Raw genomic sequence first — 13,389 nt, 5'->3', positions numbered from 1 at the left:
TTTGAGGAAGGAGGGCATTCAGGCCAGACGCAAGACATAGGTGAGAAGTTGGCGGCAAGATAGATGAGATCGAGGTACAGTGAGAAGGTTAGCATTGGAGGAGTGAAGTCTGTGGGCTGGATTGTAACAGCAGCTTAGCGAGGTGAGGTAGAAGGGGCCAAAGTGATTGAGTGCTTTAGAGTCAGTGGGGAAGAGTTTCTATTTGATTCAGAGGTGAATGGGCAATTACTGGAGGTTTTTGAAGAGAGGAAAAACATGGTCTGAATCTTTATGTAGAAGAGTCATCCAGGTGGCAGAGCAAAGTATGGACTGGAGCGGGGAGAGACAGACAGCTGGGAAGTTGCAAAGATTCTGATACAGTAATTAAGGCAGGAGAGGATAACTTATTGGATTATCCATTCATTCATTAAATTGCACTTATTGAGCACTTACTGTGTGCAGAGCACTGTACTCAGGGCTTGAGAGCGTACATTACAACAATAATCGGTCACATTCCCTGCCCGCTATGAGCATACAGTCTGGGGGGGAGACAGATATCAATGCAAATGAATAAAATAAAATTACAGATATAGTCATAAATGCTGTGGGGCTGGGAGAGGGGAAGAACAAAGGGAGCAAGTCGGGATGACAAGAAAGGAGTGGGAGATGAGGAAAAGGGGCTTGGTCTGGGAAGGCATCTTGGAGGAGATGTGCCTTCAGTAAGGCTTTGATGGAGGAAGAGTAATTGTCTGTCAGATCTGAGGAGGGAGGATGTTCCAGGCCAGAGGCAGGACGTGGGTTGGGGGTCAGTGGTGAGATAGGTGAGATGGAGGCACAGTGAGAAGGTTAGCACCAGAGGAGCCAAGTGTGCAGGCTGGGTTGTAGAAGGAGAGAAGCAAGATGAGATAGGAGGAGGCAAGGTGGTGGGCTGCTTTAAAGCCAATGATGGATTAATGTGGTAGCACTTTGGATGGAGAGAAAAGAACAGATTTTAGCGACATTGTGAAGGTCAAAGCGACAGGATTTAGGGATGGATTGAATATACGGGTTGAATGAGTGAGAGGAGTCGAGGATGAGCCCATCATTGGGCAGGGATTGTCTCTATCTATTGCCGAATTGTACATTCCAAGCTCTTAGTACAGTGTTCTGCACATAGTAAGTGCTCAGAAAATACTAGTGAATGAATGAATGAATGAATGAATGAACGAAGGATAACTCCAGGTTTACGGGTTTGTGAAACAGGAAGGATGGTGATGCCGTCAACAGTGACCCAAAAGTCAGGGGAGTACGGGGTTCATGTGGGAGGATAAGGAGTTTTGTTTTGGACGTGTTAGGTTTGAGAGGTTGGTGAGATATCCAAGTAGAGATGTCCTAAAAGCAGGAAGAAAGGTCAACTGGATGACTTTGCCCCCTATTGGGCCCAGATGGCTATCTCTTTCCCCTCCCTTCCCCCCTGCTCCCAGTGAGCTCCATTGCCTAGGGACACACTATCCCTGCTATGCATCGATAAGATGATAATTTCTTCTATGTAAGACCCCTTGTTTTAGGCTTTCCTGAGTCTTCCACTAATTGCTCCCAGAAGACTCTATTAGACATTCTTAAGAACTTACAGTATGAGAAACTCAGGCAATAATTCTGAACCAGTCCCTGATTCATGGTGCCCCACACCCCACAGGAAAGAGGAAAGCAACTGGGAGAAAAAGAATTGACTAAAAAACAAATTAGAAAGAGCAACAGGGTGTTCCTGTGCTTCTTCATTTCCACACCATTCTCAAACTTCTGTCTGTACCTGGTCTGGTATTTTGTCAAAAAGTTATTTGTGACTTTGCCTCCCACAGTACAATAATAATAATATTAATAATGATGATAATTGTGGTATTTGTTAAGCACTTACTGTATGCCAGGCACAGTACTAAGCACCGAGGTAGATACAAGAAAATCAGGTTAGACACAGTCCCTGTCCCACGTGGGCTCACAGTCTCAATCTCCATTTTACAGATGAGGTAACTGAGGCCCAGAGAAGTCAAGTGACTTACTCAAGGACACGCAGCAGACAAGTGGCGGAGCCGAGATTAGAACCCATGATCTTCTGACTCCCACGCCCGTACTCTATCCACTAAACCACGTTGCTTCAGCATGCAACAATATGGTTGGATACTACGTCTGCACTGATTTAAAAATGGAGCTAGCCAGCCCCGTCTCCACCAGCAAGGCCTAATGGAAAGAGCATAAGACCAGAAGTCAGGACACTCAGAATCTAGTCCTTGCTCTGCCACTTTGCCTGCTTAATATCTCTATGCCTCAGTTTCCTCATCTGTTAAATGAAAGGAAATACCAGTTCTCCCTCCTTGTCAGAGCACCTCAGGTGGAGCAGATATTGTGCTTGATCTGATTATCTTCTGATCTGATTGTTTTGTCACACCCCATCTACCCGACGCTTAACACAGAGCTTGGTTCCTGGTGAGTGCTGGATCAATCACTCACTCCATCAGTGGTATTTATTGAGCACTCATTATGTACACAGCACAGTATTTAGTGCTTGGGAGAGTACCACACGACAGAGTTGGCAGACACATTCCTGATCACAATGAGCTTACAGTCTAGAGTTGTATGCACACCATCACTATTCTTACCCAAATATGGACCGCATCTTGACTTGCTTGTGTACCTGGCTAGTTCAGTTGCTCTGACTCACAGCAATAGGCTGTTCTACTTTGAGGGCTAGTTCTAAGTCTAAAGAGATGTAACCTCTCGTGAGTGCTGCTATGTTGAAATGTATGGGCATCTGGTGTTGTAACACAACTAGCTCCAATCAGCCTTGCTAAATAACATGTACATTCAGAATTTCAGAGGAATATGGTGGACATCAACAGTTTTCTTCCCATACTCCCAAGTCTTACTGTGTCTCAACTACCTACACTGTACAAAGGAAATTCAAGACAGCACTAATGCATATACCTAAACTTTATTTCTTTATATTAATGTCTAGCTCCTCCTCTAGACTGTAAGCTTGCTGAGGACAGGGAAATTGTTTACTAACTCTGTAGTGTTGTATTCTCCCAAGTGGATAGTACAGTGCTCTGCACACAAGTGCTCAATAAATACGATCCATTGATTGATAAAAGGATGCCCAAGAGACCCCCTATTCCCTGAAAAACAAATTAACGGAAGAGCTTTTGTGCTTCAGCAACCAGAATTATATTTTCTGGAGGTGATTTTTTTCTCTGCTTTTGAATCCACATGCAGGAAACATTATTTGTAATAATAATAATAATAATAATGATATTGGTATTTGTTAAGCACTTACTATGTGCCAAGCACTGTTCTAAGCCCTGGGGGAGATACAAGGTAATGAGGTTGTCCCACATAGGGCTCACAGTCTTCATCCCCATTTTATAGATGAGATAACTGAGGCACAGAGAAGTTAAGTGACTTGCCCAAGGTCACACAGCTGACAAGTGGCAGAGGCAGGATTAGAACTCATGACCTCTGACTCCCAAGCCCGTGCTCTTTCCACTGACTGTTGTTGGGTAGGGATGGTCTCTGTCTGTTGCCAAATTGTGCTTACCAAATGCTTAGTAAGCGCTCAATAAATATGATTGAATGAATGAATGAATGAATGGCAGAATATTGGCAATACAACAGAAGGGACCGTGCCTATGGAGAAGCAGTGAGAAGCAGAATAGCTGAGAGGAAAGAGCACAGGTCTGGGAGTAAGAGGACTTGGGTTCTAATCCAGGTTTCACCACTTTGCCCGCTGTGTGACTCAGGGGAATCACAACTTCTCTGTGTCTCAGTTTCCTCATCTGTAAAATGGGTATTCCATACCCGTATCCCTCCCCTTTATATTGTGAACCCCATATAGGACAGGGACTGTGTCCAAGCTAATTGTCTTGTATCTACCCAGCACTGTGTATACAACTTGGCACATAGTGTGTACTTAACCAATATCATAGCTTTATTATTAGTGTTATTATCAACATCACTGAGAGCATCCCATACTTTGGTTCAAATAATGATTTGCCAGGGTTGGACAGAAATGTGCCATTTTGGGGTTGAAATTCACTAGCTAGTGTAATAAAACCATTTTTCTGAAAAAAACGTAAATCGTCAAATACTTGGTAGAATTTCTGATTTCGGCTGAAAACCTGACTTTCATTTTAAATTCCTGAGGACTTTTTCCTAAGTCAGATTCTCAAAACTGACAGTTGTTCCTTTGGGTTCACCTAAGAACTAAAATCCGTGTCTAAATCAAGTCCATTTTCTCATAGTAGAAAACCACACACAATAAACAAACCATTTTTTGTTTGTTTATACACATTGTCATTTCCATGGCTTGAAAATGCCCAAAGGCAGAAAAGGAAATTAATTGGATAAAATTGGATTTTATGGGAACAAAAGCCCTCTAATAGGAGAAAACGTATGCGATGTATTTGGTTAAAACTTGAATGAACCATATACCTTTGTAATAAAATAAATTGTTCTATCTCCATTCCTATTGAAATTAACCAGCCCCAGCTATCTAACTTCAGGCAGTCAAAGAAAAAGATCAAGAAATCTCAAATTTAAATATCATGTTCAGGAGTAAATGATCAGGATTAGTTCTATGATTATCAATAATGGATTCCACAGACATAAGTCCTGCTCAGCAATTGGAAAACATCCTCCCTTTGGGTTAAACTTCTTTAGTTGTTCTCAGAAACTGCCGTGCACCCTGGGTGCTTTTAAACATCCACATCTGACAATGATTTCTGTGGGGCAGTAAGCCTGTTTCTCAATAAAAGCTCTCAGAACTGTGCACAAAAAAAGTGAGTCTCTAATTCATTCCCTTGTGGTATTTCTCTATGTGTATGATGAAACCCTAGAGTCCTATTCACTTCTCATTGCTATTTTGCATTTAAAATAACAAAAAAAAATCCTGGATAGCGAATGGCCCTGGGCACCCAAGCAAAGACACCGATGTTATTTTGAATATTAAATCTGCAGAAGCAGCCCAAAGTACTCATCCCTCACTAAAATCACCCTCGATCAGGTACACGCAATTGTGTGGCACAGGGGTGTCAAACTCAGCCATAACCCTAATTGATGTGTGTGAGTAATGACCTCTTTCCTCTCTCTAAACTTCTCTTTTTCACTTTCTACACTTCAAAGGAAGCCTGCAAGCAAGGTTCCTCTCTTCAAAGTAGAACAAAGGGAAAAGAAGAGTAAATTTTGAAAGTTCAGGACTGCTGGACTGTGACCAAATTGGAACATGTAACTGTTTTGGAAGCTGGGGAAGAGTGGACAGAAATTTGTTTATGAAGAGGATTGGGGAGGGGGTGGACTGTTACAAAATTGATACAAACTAAAACCTAGTTTGCCTGGAGGGCCTGCTTTCCCAGTGTACAACGAGAGGAATCTTGTTTTCCATCTGTTTCCGTCTGGAGTTCCTTGCACTATTTCTGCAGCTAACTGAAGGGATTTGAATTTCTGGTGGTTACGCCGAGTTCTGAGCTGAAATCACTGAAACAGAAGTCGCCAAACACCTCAGAGGCTTTGCTGCAATCATTTCTTAGATTGTGAGCGTTCCCCAGAAGGACAGGGTCTTTGCCTAATTCCCACCTGTGTATCCTCTCCCAACGGTTAGCACTGTGTTCTGCACAGAGGAAGTGCTTAAAAAATACTATTACTACAACTATCAATCAATCAATTATATTCATTCAGCATTTACTATGTGCAGAACACTGTATTAAGCTCTTGGGAGAGAACGGTACAGCCGAGTTAGCAGACATGTTCTTTGCCCATAATGAGCTTACAGTCTAGGGGGGGAAACGGTCATGAATATAAATAATTTGTAAAATATAATTTAAAGATAGGTATAGGAGTGCTGTGGGGTTGAGGATGGGGCGAATACCAAATGATCAAAGGTCACAGATCCAAGGATACATAGATGGCACAGAAAGGAGAGGGAGCTGGGACACAGACAAGAGGGCTCCATCTGGGAAGGCCTCCTGGAGGAGATGTGACCTTAATAATGCTTTGAAGGTGGGAAGAGTAGTGGTCTGGCTTATATGGAGGGGAAGGGAGTTCCAGGCTAGGGGGAGGTTGTAGGAAATGGGTCACTGATGTGACAGATGAGATAGGGACGCACTAGGTTGGCTCTAGTATTGCTATTATAGTTACCTCTTGACTGGGACTACTCTACTTGGCTCCAAATATCCCAACAGCATAGAAGAAAAACTCTTGGTTTTATTTCATGAGTGATTACTGTTGCCTTTAAAAATAAATACCAACATAGGCAACTCCTTGCATTCATTGAAATGGGTAAGAAACTGAGGAGAGAGAGCCCGGGCTTGCGAGTCAGAGGTCATGGGTTTTCATCCCAGCTCCGCCATTTGTCAGTTGTGTGGATTTGGGCAAGTCACAACGTCTCTGTAACTCAATTATCTCATCTATAAAATGGGGATATATGGGATTAAAAAGGGGATTAAAATGAGCCTCACGAGGGACAACTTGATTACCTTGTATCTACCCCAGCGCTTAGAACAGTGCTTGCTTGGCACATAATAAGCGCTCAACAAATACCATCATTATTATTATTATTATTATTAACATCATGGATGTTCACATTCTGTCCATGTGGTGTCTCTTCAATTGAAAGGATCTTCAAAGTGATCCCTGACTCATCCCCTTACAACTCCCTTGTGTTCATCCTATTGTTTTAATCAACTGGCATCTTTTTCCCCTGCCCCTCTCCCTCTAGTCTCCTAGAAGCAGTGTGGCTTAGTGGAAAGAGAATGGACCCGGGAATCAGAAGGACGTGGGTTCTAATCCTGACTCCACCACACGTCTGCTATGTGGCCTTGGACAAGTCACTTCTCTGTGCCTCACTTACATTATCTGTAAAATGAGTATTAAGATTGTGAGCCCCTTGTGGGACAGGAACTGGGTCCAACCTAATTACCTGTATCTACCCCAGCACTTAGAACAGTGGTTGGTACATAGTAAGCACTCAAGTATAATAATAATAATAGCAATCATTATCATTATTATTATTAGTCATAGTCTTTCCCCTATCTTCAGTGGGAAACAGTGTACGTTTTTGAAGCCATTCTGTCAACAGGTAGAAAGTTCAGTACTATGGGCTTAGGTTGTACATTAAGCATAAGACTTTTTATTTTGCCTTGTGGGACCTTATGACCCAAGACTTCACACCTGGCCTGTTTAGGCCAGCAGCACGGAGTCAAGTCGCAGCAGGCAAAGTCAACAGTCCATCCTACTGAACGGCCAAACTAGGTCACAACTTCCACATTTCTCTGTGCCATTCCTTGACCTCATTCCTGATTGCCTGGACACTAATGGGAAGGACTGAAGCGGCACCAACATTTAGAAGCCCGGAAAGGCCGCCGCAGCCGTGGTGGTCAGTTGGCTGAGGTGCGAGTGTCACACTCTGATCCATGAGGACCCTGAATCTCTGCTCCTCCACATTGCGGCCCCCTAATTCTTATCCTGTTCATCTTTGTCCTTGTCAGGGAGGATGTTTTTCTGTTCCTATTCTTTCCCTTTTCCTTGTTTGTCTGTCACCAGGCACTTCTCTTCACATTACTTCTAGATTGTGTGCCCCTGGCATCTTAATTCCCATCCATGGGTGTAAATTTTCCCCACATAGAACAAAAGTAATGAACTACACGTGAACAACACAATCAGGCATTTGATACTAGTATGATTACTACTACTTGTGCTTTTTATTTTTATAATATTTAAGTGCTTACTAAGTGCCAGGCACAGTACTAAGCTCTAGGGTAGATACAAGCTAATCATGTTGCACCCAATCTATGCCCCACACGGGGCTCACAGTATTAATCCCCATTTAGCAGATGAAGTAACTGAGGCACAGAGAAGTTAACTGAATTGTCCGAAGTCACTCAGCAGACAAGTGGCGGAGCCGGGATTAGAACTCAGATCCTCTGACTCCCAGGTCCGTGCTTCATTCTCTAGGCCACACCACTGTTCTAGGAGGGATGACCATGAGGACAACACACAATCATTAGAAACATGAAAAGAAAATCATGATAAAAGTGCTGTAAGGGGAGTGGCTTTTAATTCTGCAAATGGGAAGGAATACATCTCTCCTGTTTTGGGAAAAAGTCACACCTCGGATGTGCTATAATCAATCTCGCCTCCAATCCCAATTGGAAAGATTGGAGAAGTAGTAGTTAGGCTGGAAATACCCTGGAGTCTGAAAGACTGGGTCTAGAGTTTTGACACCTTTGGTTCTTCTCCTCTGCCATCTCTGGCCTTGGGGCAAGAAAATGGGCTTGGGAGTCAGAGGATGTGGGTTCTAATCCCGGCCCCGACACCTGTCTCCTGTGTGACCGTGGGCAAGCCACTTAACTTCTCTCTGCCTCAGTTACCTTATCTGTAAAATGGGGATTAAAACTGTGAGCCCGACGAGGGACAACCTGATTACCTTGTAGCTACCAGCACTTAGAACATGTGTGGCATGTAGTAAATGCTTAACAAATAGCATAATCATTATATTTATTATCTCTAATAGTATCACTTTGACCTGGTAAAGAATTGTGGAAGAACCCTACTTAAGAGAACTTTCTACTTTTCTTCATCTCTACAGTAAGTATCATAATGTTGAACACAGTTTATAGGTTCTTCAGATAGAAAGATCCAGAGAGGGAGGAGAGGCATCCAAAGGAAAGGAGAGGAAAGAAATAAGAAAAGGAAGGAAAAATGGGTGAAAAAGCCTTCCTCTTGAACACCAAGGGGGCTACCACATTTCCCTTCCATCTTTTAGAATCTACTTTTCTGTTTCCGGTTCCCTGAAATGGAACCGGAAATACCAATATCAATCAGTGGAAATATCACTCAGTGATATTTAAAATTAATTGGAAATATTGATCAGTGATATTTATTGATCACTTACTGGGTCCAAAGCTCTGTTTGAAGTACTTGAGAAAGTACAATACAACAGAGTTGGTAAATACATTCCCTGTCACAACGAACTTACGGTCTAAAGGACGAGCTGACAGTCTAGCGTAAAACTGACTTACGAGTCATTTGAAACTTTCAGGATGGTTCTTAAAGTTACAAAGAGTTCCCCTGGCACACTGCATTTCATGTAAATGGCATGGAGATGATTTTCCAAAGCTAATGGTCGCAATCGTGTAGGTTTTGTACAGGATCTTATTTAAATTAGATTTTTCAATTCTTCATTCCATGGGAAAATTAAATGAAAAACAATAGCTAGCATTAATTCAAACCCTTAACAGTTTAGTGCTATTGGTCAAGGGATAGATAGCTAATAACCTATTTTTCTGCTGCAATTCTCAGATCATCGAGAAGTCTATTGATCGCATGAGTGCAGACTCCAAGAAGTCATCCAACGAAACAAAAACATGAAAAATCTAGATGAAAGAAATCTCAATTTGCCAAATGAAAAAAAAAATATATTTCAAGACTCTAAAAGAAGTCCCTGCCGCTTTGAGGGAAAGTATTTAGAACTGTTATACAGAATTCAAAATTTAAGGATCTCTGGTTGACCTTTCTAACTGATAGTGAACAAGGGAAAAGGTGGGTAAAACAGTGATAGAAATGGAAATGATATCTTCTGGACATTCTGATGACACGCCTTTGAAACCATGTATCCCTTGATCACCCTGAAAAGTCTTCTGGAAGCAGTGAGGCTTAGGGGATAGAGCACAGGCCTGGGAGTCAGAAGGACCAGGGTTCTAATCCTGCCTCCTCCACCGTCTCTTGTGTGATCTTGGATAAGTCATTTTACTTCTCTGGGTCTCAGTTCCCTCATCTATAAAATGGGGATAAAGACTGTGAGCCCTATGTGTGACAAGGACTGTACACAACCCAATTTCCTTATATCTACCCCAGCTCTTAGTACCATGGCTGGCACAGAGTAAATGTTTAACAAATACCCCAGTTACTTTTACTATTATCCCACTGTGCTCACTCTTATTGCCACAAATGTCCAGAGCTTTTCTGTAGTCACATATTTCGCCACATTTCAGATCATGACGAGGTTGAGGGGGTTTTCCAACATATCTTGGGGTGTCCAACATGACTTACATTGGCTCCATTGCATTTTGATCTTATTCAAAATCAAATTTTCAATTCTGGCTTGAATGGGCTCCAGCCCAACACACCCACTGAGCCAAACACTGAAAATAAAAATGACAAATCCTATCCAAAGCTGACTTTTACGCTTGTGTTTATTAAGACATCCTCTCTCCCTTCTCCTTGATTGCAAGTAGAAGAAAAATGGAATTCATTTCTTTCTTCAAGTTTAAACACTTATTATTTAAAAACACATAAAAATACTAATTATGGAACCAAGTAAACATTTCAGCAAAATAGTTTCAAATGCAGAGTTCGAAACTGAAATGACTGCATTTAGGGAAAGGCTTTTCATGGCATGATTTCACTATTCTGAATCAGGAGTTTTCATTTCAAAGTTACAGAAGAAAATAATTAGAAAAGGAGGAAATGGATTCCTAAGTGTATGGGCTAATGTGAGCTCCCATCATGAGTTCCACGTCTGAACAGAGCTAAGCACTCTGCTTGCCGTTACTGGAACAAGAGCAAAGATTGCCCTTAAAAAGCATGTTTCGGACTGAAAGCAGTTGAAAGACAAAGCCTTTCAGGGCTCAAATGTGTGTTCAGATTCAGATCCATCAAGCAAATTCAGTGAAAGAGCACGGGTTCATGTTTTTGTCTGTGGGTCCCCTGCTTGTCCGATTGAATGTTTACACATTCACTCTTGGTGGGGTGTTCCTAGGGCGGCTGTTTTCAAGCCACTCCTTCTCCCCCCTCAACAAACCTTGACCTGGAAATGGAAGCAGTGTGGCCTGGTGGAAAGAGGACAGGCCTTGGAGCCAGGAAAACCTGATTCCTCATCCTGGATCCACCACATATCTTCTGGGTGACCTTAGGCAAGTCACTTCACTTCTCTGTGTCTCGTTTACCTCATCTGAAAAAGGAGGATTAAGACTGGAAGCCCCACAAGTGTCATGGACTGTGCCCAACCGACTAGCTGGTATCTATCACAGCACTTAATACAGTGCCTGACAAATAGTAAGTGCTTAACAAATGGCATTTTTGTAAGTGGGCAGCCATGCTTGCTTTCTCTTCTCTGATCCTCCCAACACTTCTCCTGTCCATCATGCCAACAGAAAGCCGATAATGATAATAATAATAATTATGGTATTTGTCAAGCGCTTACCATGTGCCAGGCACTTGTACTAAGTGCTGGGGTAGATACGAGCACAGCAGGTTGGACATAGTCCCTGTCTCATGTATGGCTCGCAGTCTCAACCCCCATTTTCCAGATGAGGCGCAGAGAAGTAAAGTGACTTATCCAAGGTCACATAAGAGACAGGTGGCAGAGCCGGGTGTGAGTGAAGCACTGAGAACACCACTGCCCTCATTGCTGGATGTTTGGAAGTCACAGCCAACCAGATTGAATTTAGCCCAGCTTGGGGATGATAGGAGGGAGTAAGAGTGAACCATCTGTTTTGGCAGCTTGCCTGGGCAGTCTGCCCTAGGGCAGGCCCTGCGAGGGTCAGCAAGCATGAGAAGCCTTAAGCCATTCATCTTAAGGTTAAGCTGACCATTCAACCAGATCTCACACCGAAAAAGTCCAGTTTTCAGCTGGCCAGTCCACCCTCTGTTGGCCACAGATAGAGGACTGGGTACCATTACATCCAATGTTTTTATTCGGAAGCTCCAGCCTCTCTGGTACCTGCCACTGAATCCTACTATCAGGAAGAGCTCAATAAATAGCATTGATCAGGGGGTTGAATGATGGGCAAGAGCCAATGGACGCATCACCTTCACTTCTCCTGGGCAAATGTACATATATACGAATAATAATAATAATGATAATAATAATTATGGTATTTGTTAAGTGCTTACTATGTGCCAAGCACTGTTCTAAGCACTGGGGTAGATACAAGGTAATCAGGTTGTCCCATGTGGGGCTCACGGTCTTAATCCCATTTTACAGATGAGGTAACTGAGCCAGAGAGAAGTGAAGTGACTTGCCCAAAGTCACACAGCTGACAAGTGGCAGAGCCGGGATTAGAACCTCTGACTCCCAAGCCCGGGCTCTTGCCACTAAACCACGCTGTTCCTCCTCTCCCCATACCCCCTCCCATCTCCATCAGCCCCACTCGCTCCCTCTTCTCTACCCCCCCCCCTCTGCCCCAGAGCACTTGTGTGTATATATGTAAATATTTATAATTCTATTTATTTTACTAATGAGATGTATATATCTATAATTCTATTTACATTGATGCCTGTTTACTTGTTTTGATGTCTGTCTCCCCGCTTCTTGACTGTGAGCCCGTTGTGGACAGGGATTATCGCTCTTTGTTGCTAAATTGTACTTACCAAGCATTTAGTACAGTGCTCTACACACAGTAAGTGCTCAATAAATATGACTGAATGAATGAATGAATGATGGAACGACCCTTGGGTCTGACAATCATTGACACTGGCTGAGTGTGTTTCAGAAGCCATTATACTGACCCTAGGGTAGTCCCATGCTTCAGATCAATCGATCAATCAGTGGAATTTACTGAACACTTACTATGTGCAGAGCACTGTACTGTTTGGGAGAGTACAGTACAACAGAATTAATAGTTACATAGAGCTTAAAGTCTAGAATTGGTAGAGCTTACAGCCTAGAGGGGGAGACAGACTTTAATATAACTAAATAATAGGGGAAGTGATGTGGTCCAATGGAAGGAAGATGGGCCCGGGAGTCAGAGGACACAGTTACTAAACCCAGCTCTGCCACGTGCCCGCTGTGTGACCTTTGGCAAGGCACTTAACTTCTCTGTGCCCCAGTTACCTCAACTGAGAAATGGAGATTCAATTCCAGTTCACCCTCTTATTTAGACTATGAGCTCCATGTAGGACCTGCTTATCTACAGTGCAGTACAGTACGGTTCTTGGCACATAGTGCCTAGTGGAAAGAGCACGGGCCTAGAAATCAGAGGACCTGGGTTCTAATCCTGACTCTGCCAATTGCTTGATGTATGACCTTGGACAAGTCACTTAACTTCTCTGTGCCAGTTTTCTCAACTGTAAAATGGGGATTCAATACTTGTTTTCCGTCCTTCTGAAGACTATGAGCCCCATACCGGACAGGGACTGTATCTGACCTCACTGACTTGTACCTACCCCAGTGCTTAGCGTTTGACACATAGTAAGCATTTAACAAGTACCATAAAACAAACATCATAATTAGATGAATACATAGGTGCTGTGGGGCTAAGGACGGGTGAATACGAAGTAACCAAATGGCACAGATCTAGGTGCAGAGACAACATGGATGGGAGACACACAAAGAAGTTGTGTTTCCAGTGGATCCCCAGAGGTCTTGTCTTGCCTAATGCTGTC

General features: G+C 42.9%; 1 protein-coding gene across 9 annotated transcripts in view; it reads right to left on the bottom strand.

Moving 5' to 3' along the window:
- The window catches only part of LDB2 (LIM domain binding 2), a 497,394-nt gene that overhangs the window by 60,921 nt on the left and 423,084 nt on the right, over window positions 1–13,389 (bottom strand). The window lies entirely within an intron of this gene.

Source organism: Ornithorhynchus anatinus, chromosome 4 (genome assembly GCF_004115215.2).
Source record: "Ornithorhynchus anatinus isolate Pmale09 chromosome 4, mOrnAna1.pri.v4, whole genome shotgun sequence".
Taxonomy (NCBI): Eukaryota; Metazoa; Chordata; class Mammalia; order Monotremata; family Ornithorhynchidae; genus Ornithorhynchus; species Ornithorhynchus anatinus.
The sequence above is the reverse complement of the archived record's forward strand: the minus strand, read 5'-3'. Positions and strand labels throughout refer to the sequence as shown.